The 14,479-nt window shown below is 42.6% G+C and overlaps 1 long non-coding RNA gene across 2 annotated transcripts in view; it reads right to left on the bottom strand.

Annotated features, from left to right (window-relative positions):
- Positions 1-409: 409 nt before the first annotated feature.
- Positions 410-14,479, bottom strand: part of LOC127139178 (uncharacterized) — a 42,310-nt gene continuing 28,240 nt past the window's right edge. Inside the window, exons 2-3 of one of the 2 annotated variants that reach the window (XR_007809176.1) lie at positions 6,750-6,849; positions 410-845 (exon numbers count right to left, since the gene is read on the bottom strand). This is a non-coding gene — a long non-coding RNA (uncharacterized LOC127139178). Of the gene's footprint in view, positions 846-1,864; positions 2,855-6,749; positions 6,850-14,479 lie in introns of those variants that run through there. The other variant, XR_007809177.1, reaches the window with a different exon arrangement.

Here is a 14,479-nt window from a genome sequence, read left to right as displayed (position 1 = left end):
TCTTTGAACCTCACCAAAACATGCCCTCTCTGCTCCCTGCCTGCCTGCATTCCTACCCTGCATCACCAGTCTCTTTGTTTCTTAATTACAAAAACAGTAAAACAGAATTGATACACAGGAGAATAAAATCAGACCAAGTGGAAAATTAAAAGAGAAACACCTCTGAGAATTTCTTGTGGACTTGTGTTCTTGTCTGACATGTCATGCCAGTGCTCTGTCAAGGCGAGGAGACAGTCTCAGTCTGAGCAAGCCCGCACTGAGAGGGAGCAGCCTCCCGTCAGCTCCACGCCAAGATTGATGGCTATGAAAGAGCTACCTGAGGCAGAGATCAAAGTCAGACAGGATACATACGCCTCAGCATTTAACTCTTTCATCTCCCGCTTTTTCTACGTGAGTCATGACCCCTCACCTGTCTATCTGTTTGACCTCTGACTGATGAAATGGGATTAGTACTCTGTGAGGCTGCCCTTTTCTTTATTGGACGAAAAATGAAATGGAAAATAAATATTGCAATACTAAAATGTGTGTGTGTTTATTTGTTTTTGTTTTGTTTTTTTTAGAATGGACAGATATATTTTTAACAAAACATGATCAAATGGGGCGGTGTCTCCATGAGCTTTAATAAATTTATCTTTTATTCCTCGCCACAGTAAATAAAGGACCTGGGTTTCTCAATGTGGGGCTCTCCTCACAGTAGAGGCCAGTGGTGGAGGGCTATTTGCATTCCAGCAGTGAGAGTGAGGACAATTAAGCCATTTCCCCTCCAATCTATCTCCCTCCAGCCAGCCATCCAGGCAACCCAGTAGATCAATGGGAAGTGCAGCTGCACAGCCATGTGTGCCAGGCTGTGAGGAGAGAGAGAGAGGAGAAGATTGGGGTTAAAACCCTCCTGGCCCTCAGATTGGCTCCATACCTGAGTCAAAGCCCAGACGATTCCAACAGCTGTTGCTGGACAGAGCAGGCAAACAGAGGTTCTCACCCCATCTGTAAAAGCATTACATGGTTTCTGGCTTTGACTCACTGTTTATTTTTTGTATGGATTTAAGCTAAGATGTCTTTATCTTGTATTAAGCATCATTTTGCACCTGAAGGGAGAGAGCTCTTGCAGCAGCAGGTTCATGAATGCTATGTATAAAGGAAGCAGCCTCAACTTCCATCACAGTCCATTCTTGTGCTTTTTTTCCCCCAGGCACTCCAGACTGGCCACTCCAAAATCAATTAGCCAAATCACATTTCACAAAAGTAGCTGGAGTTCTGCTTTCAGCCGCCAGGCCCCTCAGGTGTCACAGTGTCGGCTTAAAGGTGCGGGCAGTGAGCCTTGGTTTAAATTGTGTGGGATTAGTCCAAACAAAGAGCCATAGATATCCAGGCACACCTGTGCAACTTGCTCCTCAAGGGCCACTAATAGGGAGAGACTTTGGTCCAAATGGCGGGTGCTCAGAACTTAATCTCCCAACTCTCAGGCCACATTGCAGGTATCCGTTTCCACCGTACCCGGCAGCAGAAACTGTCCTGAACTTGGACATAATCGCGGAGCCATCATGTAACAAGGACTTCCATCTCTGCTCTCCCCTGCCAAGTCCAGGTGATCAATCATTTACATGTGTAATTAGGAACGGGTGTCAAAACAGAAACTGTACACTCGCTCGGGGACCCTGTGTGCAGCGGGCTGACATCAGACTTGGCAAGTGGTGGGTAAACAGGGTCAGGGAGAAAGAGACAGAGAAAAGGGGAGAAAAATGAGATGCTGAGATGTGCAGGTTTTTCTGACACATTCAACTTCTTACCACCCAAGGGGCGAACTCCTCCTTGGTGTATCAAGTTATGTCAGAGCATATCTCTGTTTATGTGGTGACTTAAATAATGTTATGGTGAGCTTTAACTGAATCTTTAGTGTTACTGGAGATTTATCCCTGTGAAGCAGCTGCAACTAAAATGCTTATGAAATGAAAACAAGCTAAGCCAAGCCACGTTTATTTGTGAAGGCCTTACAATCTCAGAGGGCTTCTTTATAACACCCACATTCTGAATCTCTATCTTGATACCAAGACAAAAATCATGGGCAAACTTTGTTATGGATCAGCACTTTCTACAGATCCTCTTGCCTGAACAAGTCAAACTCTTTTTGGTTTACTCAAGTGGTTCAATGGTCTCCTGAGTGCCCAACCAGCCATTCAGTCCATTTGAGGTCATAACAAGGGATTACACCGCAACAACAAACACATCCCAGTGTAAAATGATGCTTTGAAAACGTGATAAAAAGACAATGGATGCTGTGGATTTACTTTGATTTTTTACGTGCAAGTTATCTCACAAAAGTCCTCTTTCAAAATTGTGTGGCACAGTGAAAGAAATTCAAAAATCACTTTACAGCAACAATCTGATTTAAATCTGCAGACAGTTTCTGCAGATCTTAAGTGACATTTTCCCACGGTCAACAAGCTGCTTATAACTGGGCAAGAGAATGCAGAAATACCGATGCCCAATAATCCACCTGTCACCTGAGGGGGATAGGTGTGGTGCTGCGGGGCTAAAGGAGGGGATATGTGCAGGCTACCGTGACTTATGTGGACTCATCCAGCCGCCACCTCAGTGCCCAGGGGGTGAGGGGTGTTTTTTTTTTTTTTTTTTTTTTTTTTTTTTTAAAGAGCCTGTCTGGGGCCTAAGTTTAGAGTTTCCCGGCGCAGAGTGGTTGAGCTTTGAAGAGGCAGGTCCAGTAATGAATTAGAGTATTGTCTGCTCGGAGGGAGAAGCCTCTGGCTGGGACATCAGATCAAAGGAGGTCCTACTTTATTACTTACAGCGTCGGTTCAGGTATGCAACTGGACAGAGCAAAAGGGCAGACACGCTGATCCTTAAAAAAAAAAAAAGGACATTCAGGACATTTAGGTGGAAATCTATTTGACATTTTCTTAGAAATAAATGTTTTTTTTGGACAAATCTAGTTGACAGTTTCTGCTGATTCAGGATAAAATCCCACAGGAGCTGAAGTGTGATGTTTCTGGAAGCATCACAGTAGCACAGGATTGTATTGCAGTCTGAGTAGAAAAGGAAAGTTTATGTAGTATGAGCAGTGCAGTGACAGCTAAAACATTAAGAGGAAACCAGGTCACTCTCAGTGAATGAATGTCATCCACTAACTGCTTTGCCTTGGGAATAAGACAACAATTTTCATTTCGGTGTGACACACCCAGCTGCAGTCTCAGATGTAGCCATGAAACAAGTTCTCTCTCAGGCATGTGATGGCTTTTTTTGTCCAAGCATCAGACCACTCAGCCTTTACAGCACACACACTGACCACTTCTCTTAGGTGGCTCTACACCGTCCTGGGGCTGGACCGGCCTCTCGCAGGGTCATTCTCCCATGACATTCTCCTCAGTGCGGAGAGGGAACAACACACCTCTGCTTTGATGTCAAAGTGGTCGGGGTTTAGAGGATGAAGCAATGACGCGCGAGACATAAACACCTGGACGGAGTGGAACTAAACAGGAATGCAGCTTAGACGGCGAGGGAGCAGATGCCATATCTGCAATTAAATGTTGCAGCACTGTATAGCTACAATAAATCTTTAACTATATGATGATATGAAAACACAATGGAAAAGTATCAAGATTAAACTGGTCTTCGGAGGAACACCCATTACAGATGAATAACTATGAGGAATAAGTGCCTCACAGAGAAACTGGCAAAAACATCATGAATCATATGACTTTTACCAACAAAGGCATCATCACCGGTTTATCACTAAGTACCCACAAACCTAATGCCACTCCCATCAGCCTCAGCTGTACTTTGTGTTTCGTGCAAATTTTAACACGCTAACACGATAAACTACAATGATGATCATGGTAAACATTACACCTGTTGACCATCAGCATGTTCGTATCATGACAGAGCTGCTAGCATTGCAGCTGCTGTAGATTCAGTCCTGAGTCTAGAGTTGTTCGTCATTTAATATCCTGGTGTGTGACAATAATTTTCAAGATAAGTCATTTGGAAACCACTGTGTTTCCAGGATGTTGCAAGAACTCATTCCCAGTTGTTTCATGGCAGACAGCTTCGCTTTTCTCATCATTTCACTGCGTCTACACTGAGAATGTTCCTGCTCTATGCCAGCACTGGAAAACCAGCTCCAGCCATATGAAATGTTGGGATTAATTAAAATAGAAATGAGTCAATCAGTCAGTACTACCACAGACTCGGCACAAGGCCAGGTAGGCCACTCCATCCACAAACCTTTGTTTTGATTTGTCATGTCACTCATCTGTCACTTTCACTTGTCAGAAGTCAAACCTATCAACCAAATTGACCTTTTCCACACATTTCACAGGCTTTGATTGGCTTGCATGACAGGAATATCAAATAACTCGCGATTACAAGCTAGCATTTCTTGTAGTGCTATTACTTGCTTATTAGGAACATTGAGAGTGAAATACTGCTGTCAGATCACAGAGCCAGTGAACTGAAAATAACCTACAATGACAATTTTACATCTTTTAAGATCCCCACTGTTATGTATTGACATTGATATGGCATTGACTGATATCCAGCTCTACACTGACCAACTAAATGTTTTGTCAAATAAATTGAACTCAAGTCAGATCATGGGCAGAGTAGGAGAGTTAAATACAATTAATTTTTGCTGAGAAAACTAGAATCAAATCTAGAATCTTATCATTACTCTTCTACTCCCAAAGGAGCGGTACAGCATCAAAGACACAGAGACAGAACATACTGTTGTCTCTCTATGTGGTGGATTGCTTTCCTGTGGGAACCGTCACTCTCTGGTTGCCCATTCCACCCTCCTGTTCCTCACCAGCTGGGACTGCTGCTCAGCCATCCAGCCATAATGTCATAATTGTCCTGTTCCTCTGCTCCTCTTCAGCCACCAGGACACAATGGATGGCAGCTTAGGCGGAGCGTGAATAGGGGCCCCTGCAAACTGGGTGTGTCCCCAGATTATTCCCACACCTGCTTCTCACACCTTGGTGCTGTGAGTGGCTAGCCTGTGCCACAGGGAGGAAAGCAGGTAAATGTGCTTCAGGTGTGAATTTTGTACTAAACTAGAGCAAACTAATCAAAGATTGTTGACATGTTAGAGACTTTATTAGATTAAGTTTCCTGTATGCTGAAATTAACAATATTCTCTCTATTGATAAAACATCCAGCAGGGACCGTGCTCCACCTCATCACCAAACCACTTGAAAATCAACATCATCCTTCAGTGCAGCTCCCCAGGTCTCAATTAGCCCTGATGACTTACCTAGTGGGAGCTTGTGTTTAAATCAACCAAGGAAATTATTGCTGGAGAGGCATAATAATTGATTCTGGGCCCCAGAACCACAAAACAATTACTGATTATTTAGTTCTGTTTGTCAGCTTTGACAACAGGGGTTTCAATAAAGCAGCAGGGGGGGGAAACAAAACTGCTCACAGGGGACAAGACCTCACAGTGGAAAACCTGGAACATCAATCAGCTTGTCTGCACATTACATTGAAAGATGCATGGAGGATTTCTTAATTCAGAATTCAACTTTGATTTTTTTTTTTTTTTTTTGCCTCTCATTTTATAAATCTATCATTGATCCTGTTAGTGATAAAACATAGATGAAGACATTTCAGTCTATGAAAATTCATCACTTGTTCATCATCCCTTGTGGATAATGTGCAGTCTTGTTAAAACATGAGCACAAAAACAAACCTGGGGACACAGGGGACCAGGGAACAGGTGTTCTACATATTCTGTATGTAGCCTCATCAGTTGAGGTAAATGAAACCACACTGCCATCTGCCATAATCACATGTATCACCTCTCACAGTCGTATTGATTTATACTGTCGACACAAGCACAATAAATTTGAGCGCCGAAAACGTCTTTCCAAATAAGCAGTCAGTGTAAACCCAAATGTCTCGTCTTCTCCAAGATTTCCTTATAAGTCACTGTAGCTAGTTTGTGGCGGACGTGACCGGCGTCGGCAGTGATGTACTTCCTGTGGGTTTGTCCCTCAGTCTGGGCCACAGCGAGATCTCACGATAACGGTTTAAACTGGGGCCTGTTTCTCGCCAGCTGCCTCCTCTGGTCACATTAACTTGGACCTCATTAGTCATAATCTGCTCCCCAGGGCCCGCCTTGAAAAACCTCTGCCTGGCAACTGTGTAGAAAACGCTCCGAGCAAAATGTTCCTCTTATGTGCCTGACCCGAAGATGAAAAAAACAAAATCTCTTATCTGATGGATGGAGCTTTGGCAGTTCTCCTGTTCGAATGAGGCAGAAAGGAAAGTCTCTTTCTCTCAATGTGGAACTTCAGATAACAGAAATAGCTACTTCTTAGAATCTGCATGTGTAGACAAATATGTCCTGTGGTGGGCAGGCAGCTGAGTAACTACACTGTTTCTCCTCTGCTTATGAGAGCTTACCTAATTCATAACCACAAAATCAGCCAAAACCATGCTTCCAATGCAGCTCTGCTGTTAGCATATTTATTTGTGACCATGCTGTGCAAAAAGGGGCTTTTAAAGAGTCAGAAAGAGAAACTGGGGAGCAAGCAATAACCTGAGGATAGTAATCTCGAGCTGAGGAATTCAGCCAATCTTTAGCAGACATGACGAACTGGTAGTGATAACGCCAGAATGACTGATCCTGCTCATATACAAACATGTAACCTCTTCGTTGACTGCGTAGGGGTTAGTACTTCAAACACATCCATATTTCAGTGACAGAAGGCTCCGGGGTAAAACAACCCATTTACCTGTAATCTGTTTTAAAACCAGCCCAGGAGGAGTGAGGCAGGCCCGTAACAATGGGAAAGCTGTCTGAGAAGATCTGCGTCAGGAGACTGCGTCAAAAACCTGAAAAACAAAAAGACAAGAAGGTGGGTGAAGCTACAATTGACCAGAGCTTGACCCCATTAGCTCTGGCTAAGTCACTTCAGGCAAACTAATGACTTTCATGTTTTAATGTAGCTCATCTGAAGGGAGGATTTGACATGACAAACCAAGCCTTTAAGATGAGCAGATAAACTGTTTTAAATATAGGAAGTGTGAATTTAAGATGAGCAGGAAGATGAAATTCAAGAAGTGTAAAGTGTGGGACTGAACTGTCTATGGCAATAAACTGGCAATCTATCAAACCTGACACCCTGAGGAGGCAAATACACAAGTGGTGCAAGGTTACCGTAAGTATTACAGGTAAACACAGTGAAATAATTGAGCTGGAATCTCACATTTTGCATTAAAATCAATTAATAGTTGAAAACTCTGTATTGAGGAAATCTTTCCTCAGGTCGCTGACGTTTTCTCTGCCTGTTTACAATCATTGTCTTGCAGTTTTCTGCTCAAGGCCCTGAAGGCCACAAGGGCCCAAAATGGCTCCGGGGGTCACCTTCTATTGTTTCCCATAAGATTTAAAAACCCATCTGTTTTGTCATCTTTCCCCCCTTACTGCTACCTTTCTCCAGTACACACTCACTGCAGAGCCAGGAGGAATGCTGTATTAAGTCTGGCCAACAATGATAACAAAAAACATCAACAAAAGCCAAAGGGCCAAACCCAACTAAGTTACCACCCCTGGACATACAATGCCCCTGCTTTACCTCTCCCTGCCCCTCCATTTCAGTTCAACCCTTGCCCCCCTGCCAAGCCAGGAATGCTGGGGACAGTGACCTTTTCACCCAGGAGTCCCACCTTGGTTTCTCAGGAAGATTAGGAGGTAGTAGAGGAACTGGGAGTGTCTGGTGTTGATCCCAGTTGGAGAGGATTCCAGTTTTTGGAGGAGGACCAGATACTGGGTTTGGAACACTCAGGTCTTGAATTTCATGCTGTATTGCAACAACCTTGTAGGTTTTTTATGCTTCGCTGGTTTGGCTATTATTCAAAAATGTGAAACCAATGCAACTGAAACACAGCAGTTTTCTATTACTGAGCCTTCCATTATGAATAACTGAACGCAGCCTCATTAAAGAGGCTTCTCCTCGGTGGCAGCAGACTGTTAGCAAACATAAAAGTGTGATTGGTGATTTTATGGGCTGTGCTTTCAAACTTGGTTTCCGTTGACTTCCATGTTGTTGTTGGAGCATTGCCCAAAACCGACGTTCCAGCCGTCTGCAAGGCTCCTGAGAGAGCAGAACCACGGGGAGCGCCATCAGGTGTGTTCATCATGCTGAGGCGCTCATCAGGTGGTCTGTTACCCCACAACAGCTGTCTGGGTGGCAACAGTGGCCCACCAACTGCTGACATCACATGGCCGCTACTGGTTACACAGGGAGCATGATAGCATAACCACAGTCTGTATATGCAAACTCATGCACCAATAATAAAATATATAAATCTGCGCTTTTGGTATTATCTTATTATACAACACAAACAGTTTTAACATTTTTTCTCTAAAATCTTGTTTCTAAAATCCATTTTCAAGTATTTATTAAATGATGATGAATGTTTTTGCTTCTGTTTATAAGACTACAAATTACAAAAAGGCTCTTTACTGCATGTCTAGGATCAAATAATTGTGTCCAGAGGAGTAACACATTCCAAAACAAAATGTCTTAAAGCGAAAAAGCGAAAAAGTGTTGTAACAAAATCTACTGTACATCTGCACGGCACATTTAAGGATTACCTCAACCATATAAAGTCACACCATGTTATGCAGGGGTGAAAAGACAAACAACAGCAATAGTGGTGAGAAAAAAGCTCCTGACGCACTCCAGATATTAACATCTCTGCAACAGCTGGGTGTTACCTCAGCAGACCAAACCAAAACCTCTGAGTTTTCCACAATTACGGCTTTCACAAAGCAGAAAGGTTGAAATTCCAACGCTGAGATAAAAGAGTAATCCACAGCGCTCAGCCCTGATAACCAGGGTTAGCGGCCATTATTACAAAGTGTTACCAGATGCTGCCACAATGTGATCATCAGTCTCCAGGTTATCAAATCTTTGCTCTTTAGCTTGTTTATATCACATTTTCCTCATGTCGTGATATATACAGTTGGTATCAGTTTGGTCTAAATGTACAAATGTTTTTAATTTACATGCACACAAATACAAAGGAAATATGAATTCCTTTATGTAAAGCATATAAATTAATCTTGATACAGTGAACATTGTCCAAGAGCGTGTGTGAGTGAGGGAGAAGCTCTTGTTTCTGTTGAGGTGACTGGCAGTTGGGTGGTGGCGGTGCCTGGGGATTAACAGAGGTGTAGCGGGGTAATGACTAGCCTCAAGCTTCCCATCAAGCTCCAAATACAGTCACCTCACACTGTCTTAAACTGTCAGGAAAGCGGTAATAATGGACAAGTGAACAATGGTAGCAAACAAAATACTTGTTTATGCAGCTGCAAATATTCAGGGACTTCTACAGCTGTACGTTTTTGGCATTTTAGAGTTAAATGTTTAGGTAATTGAGCGGGATCTAATGTCATTGACCAGCTGTACATATCAGCATAGTTTATTGTGCACAGTTTACCACACTGGCTCCGATTGTCTTGTTACTTTTATCTGTATATGCCAGAGGTATATTTGTTTTTTTATTATGTTGAGGACTAAGTGTTAATCAGGTTATTTACAATTGGTCAAATGAAACACATTGAAGTATTTACATCCTATGTGCCACTACTCTCATGGACAGATTTTGGGAAATGGGCCCGTGGGCACATGTCGAAGGCTTCACCTCACCTACATAGGAGCAAGACTCCATTCACTATCTGTCAATGACCACCTGCAGCCAAAGATTTTAATTTCAGGACCAGTAAAACAGATTGGTATTAGATTCAACACCATCTACCAAATATAGTTTTTGCATGTTTTAAAAAAACAATAATTATACTGTGCTCAGTGGTCAAACAAATGAGCATTTCCAGAGTGTAAGCCTTGTCATGCAAATGAATTGCCAGTCATAATCAATATTTCCTAAACTAGCCAGATCCCAGCCCTCTTCACACTGAAGCATTTCCTTTGGATATTGACCATGAACAGGTCTGCCTTTGGGTTTGCCTTGTCATTTCCAAAGTCATTTATTTGCTCAGGAAGCATAACATCACATCATAGCTACCTAACGGGTCTAAGTAGTATAATGCATTGCTCTCCTGTGAATATCTATTTTCCCCCACTCAGTGATTCACTTCTGCAGGAAGTTGCAGGTTTGTGTGCATCTAGGTGCGGCGGAAACCCAATCCATCAGGGCAGAGCGAGGCGGGTGGGCCTGTTCTCTCTGACAATATCCAGACACCTTCCTGACAGCTCCTGCTTCACCGCTGACATATGTGTTACCAGCAACATAAGCTGGCATTGAGGGACGAGCACTAAGAAACAAGTAGCTACAAATCAGAAAATGCGGAAATGAAAGGGCTGGTTTGTTGTGGAGCAGGAATTTTACGAAGTTAAAGGACCTGTATCAACACATAAATATTGGAAAAATAACCAAGAAGTATTGTCACTCACGCAAATTCAACATCCAGTATTTCTACAGTGTTAGATTTCAATTTTAATTGAAAAATATGAATTATCCTAGTTTATCAAGTGTTATTTTTGTGCTATCTCACTAACAGATCTCTAACTGCCGTATCAAATGTCTGCAGCACCTCTAAGTCTATAAGACTAAACAGATCCGTGTACTCTCTCTGTCCAGACCCATCTGTGCTAATCCACACAGCCAGCTTCCTACTGCAATCAAACCTTTGTAAACTTCACAACTTCAGCAAGATGGCCGCCTCTGCTGCATTATTTCAACCTCCCTTTGACCACAAATAGGTCTAAATCAACCCAATTACTTACTGCTTCCTTAAATGCTCAAACCAGATTTACTGATACTTGCCAGCAATGGTTCAGTGATAGCTATCTGCTTCATCTGTTGTCTTCTTGTGTATCCTGTGAAATGACAGTCTGCATGTGAGCATCTCTGCCGTGACTTTGAGGAATTTCAGAACGTTGCGACACATTAAACGAACTGAGACAGAATGACAGGAATCGTAGCTCTGGGATTTACTTTCATTGCAGACAAATCCCTCCTGCAGATAGTGGCTTTCATGCCTATATTACACCAAATTATCTTGTTTAGAAGATAGCTTTTTCTACCCACATTTTTCCACAAAACATTTTTTTTCCACTTTTACACTTCCTAAGCCAGCAGACGTTTCTATTAACATGCACTTGCAGCAAAATGCCATCTTGCAGTGCTATATAAACAACAAAACCACGGAGAGACAGTGAAGGTGACAGATGAGACTCTCCTCTTTGAGTGGGTAAGCATATGGTAGCAATCAGGGAAAGCAAGGGTCTGCTGGCCCAACAGTAATTAGTGGACGGCCTCATGTTCATGTTTCTTTTAATAGCTCAACACAGCCCAGTGTGGACTAAAAATAAACAGGGCAATTAGGGGCGGCAAGGAAGGCCGTCATTTTAGGGTTCTGACCTTTGAACCCGGGTCAGAACCCATATAGAGGTGTTCATGTGGACCACCTGCACCCCTCTGGGTCACTGGGGAAAGGAGCCATGTCGTGTTTACGTTAGGGGTCAGGCATAGAGATAGGCCGTTGTAGGGTAAACTAGATGTGTGCGTAAATACTGTCTATTTATATCATAAGAAAATGCTTGTTGAGCTTTGGACCCAAGACACAACAGTTGCACCAACTGTTTCAAAGTTTAAACTTAGCTTAGTGGTAACATAAGTCATAAGTGATTTATGCATCAATAAATCAAAATGGACTGCATTACTTTTTACTGAACACAGCAGCTGAATGCATCGTAGCTAACTGAACCAACTGATAAAGTTGAGATTAACTTGCTGATATGTGGCCACTGTGGGCTGGAGTAAAGGGTTGACACTGGGTTAATATAATGATATAAATTGGAACTACTTAAAATCACATAAAAAAATATGCTAATGATATTAAGCCAAACAGCCATAATCTGTAGGTTAGTATAATTTTACATAAATTTCCCATCACTCTACACTAAATGAAAACATAACAAAGTCTTACCTACACTTCTAAAACATTAACAGTCAAGTTTAATATATCATTTGGCCCCAAAAACTGTTGATTTCAGAGGCTATATGTTACAGCTCGTGATAATATACACTAACTTCCTGTTCACTGCTTTTTACCAGGTGGCACTACTACTACTTCCTAGCACCTGGTTTAAACATGATTAAAGTCTTAACCAAGACATTCTTTTAAAGTTTTAAAGGAGAATTTCAGATAATTTGTGTGGGGATTTTTCGTTAATGGTGTAACAAGATTTAGTAAATCACTAGATCGAAACTAGCTAGTAGTTACTAGAGGGAACAAATTCCATAATAGATTTAAGTATAACTGATTAAAATATTTTAAGTGTCAACAAATAGCATGTGTTTGAATATTTTAGCTACTCCCATGAAAGAGGGCTGAATCATGTCAGGAATTTCAGATAGTATGCTTGCTGAAGGAATGCTAAACCCTTGATGCATAGATACACAAAGACTTTATATTCCCAGTCCCCCTCCCCACCCGTAAGAGTGTTTTCTCTAAATTAGCCCTGTTTTTAAGGGGAACTCAAAGTCTTCAGCTTCAGCGTGACTCTCTTTCTCTGTACGGGCTAGAAGTCCGGCACAGATGTTCACATCGGCCCAAGAACAACAAGTAAAGCTTTTCGCACCTGGCAACTCTCAAACAGAACTTGGCACCAAAGTACCTGCAAGGTTGTCCCAAACTGACCTTTCACCTCTTGTGATGTCAATGATCCTCTCGACCAATTAAATGCTGGAAGCTGCCCTTGGACTTGCCTGGCCCCAGACACAAAGACAAATGATTCTATCAGATTAAATGTTTTTTAATGGCAGGCAGAGAGGCCAAATGTGGGTCTTTCACTAGAAGCCATATGTGCATTTCTCTGGTTATCATTCCAAATGAGGCTCATTTGTAACCAATATGTGAATGAAAAGCTAAGCCCTGGCAGAGATGTGGAGGAAAATTTCTTTGTTTGTTACCTCAGGGACAGCACACAAAAACAGCAGTATAACAATTTATTTCCTTATGTCAATATCGCTCCATCATCGACATGTTCTCAAATTTGATTGACTATGAGAACAACTGGCAGGCTGTTAAGACATTGAATCATATTATGTAGTTTTACATATGAAGCGGATTATGGGCAATATGTTCTGACCTCAATCTGCCAAGAGAAACAGCAAGAGCAAGCCACACATCCAGAGGCCTCGCTATTTTTAAACCCACATTTGGACTCGATGCTCTGTGCCTACCACAGCAAAGGCTGCTGGAGCCATCATCGAACCCAACACAAAGACATTGTCCCTGAGACTGGAGCTTCAAAGGAACAACAAGGTCAAACACTGTATTTTTAGCCTCTGGTTCTGGGCCATGCCGTAGGGCAAGTCGGACCTCATGTAATGGTATGTCTTGATCATTTTTCCACATATACGCATGCAGATGTATGATCGCTCAGCCATCAGCCATGTCATTCAGAGAATGGGTCAGGAGGTCCTTCACCTGGCTCTGGGGTGACCTGGTCACTCCTGCAGCCCCCTTGTCAGTGGATTAATCCCCTACCCCCAAGAGAAGAAAGACCCCTGCACCACTTATGAAGCGTTTGTTCTTCCTGTCAGCCTTCAATTGAGGATAATTGTCTCTTTTAGATCTCGAGGGCCTGTGATCTGCCGTCCATTGAGCCCAAAAGGAGGTTATGTTTCACCTCAGATTGGGGGGTTGTCAGTCTGTTAAGATAGTCCCAGATTCAAAAAGGAAGGCCTTGATATTGATGTAAACACAGATTTAAACATCAAAAGGTTAAAACTGGATTCATAAGAGGAGCCGTCGTATTATGTTGAGTGTGTTACGCAATGCTTAACACAGCGTGACCACATCGAAGATGTCGGAGACATTTTAATGTGAGGTTAAGAATAGGATGATTCATGCCGGTTAAAGGTCACAGTTATGCGATGTAGTACAAAAGATCATTTTTAATAGTTGCATCAGGTGTGTGGTATTCAGTAGAGATTTTATGCACACACACGAATGCTTCGTCCCTTCTGGTCCCTCGTCAACACACACATGCAGCAAAAATACTCTGCACACAGCTTTGGTTCAGATTTGCATTCCATATCCAGCGCTGCTGACATCAGAGAGGGTTTCCTTCACTTCCTGCCTGCACTCTTACACCTGCAGCTGGTCGGGTCACATAATCAACTCCCAATGGCGGTCCTTTAGCGCAACAGCTGTGCACCAGCGAGAGCATCATATGGGAAATTAGCATAAGCTGAGCCCCTCAACTGATTGTTGCATCTGCACAACATAACAACATAATCATTTTAAACTCTAAATGCAGCTTGGATGTTGCCTCAGCTCTCAAGAGTCACACACACACACACCCACACAACACATAAACACCCCCCACCCCCTTCTCCCTCTCTATCGCTCCATCTCTCTCTGTCTGAATTGTGGGTCAGTGCCTCATGTGGTGACAATGTGTGTGCTGTGCTGTGGCGGTGG

The sequence above is a fragment of the Lates calcarifer genome, linkage group LG23 (genome assembly GCF_001640805.2).
Source record: "Lates calcarifer isolate ASB-BC8 linkage group LG23, TLL_Latcal_v3, whole genome shotgun sequence".
In the NCBI taxonomy this organism is placed as follows: domain Eukaryota; kingdom Metazoa; phylum Chordata; class Actinopteri; family Centropomidae; genus Lates; species Lates calcarifer.
Note: the sequence above shows the minus strand (reverse complement) of the source record. Positions and strands in the feature narration are given on the sequence as shown.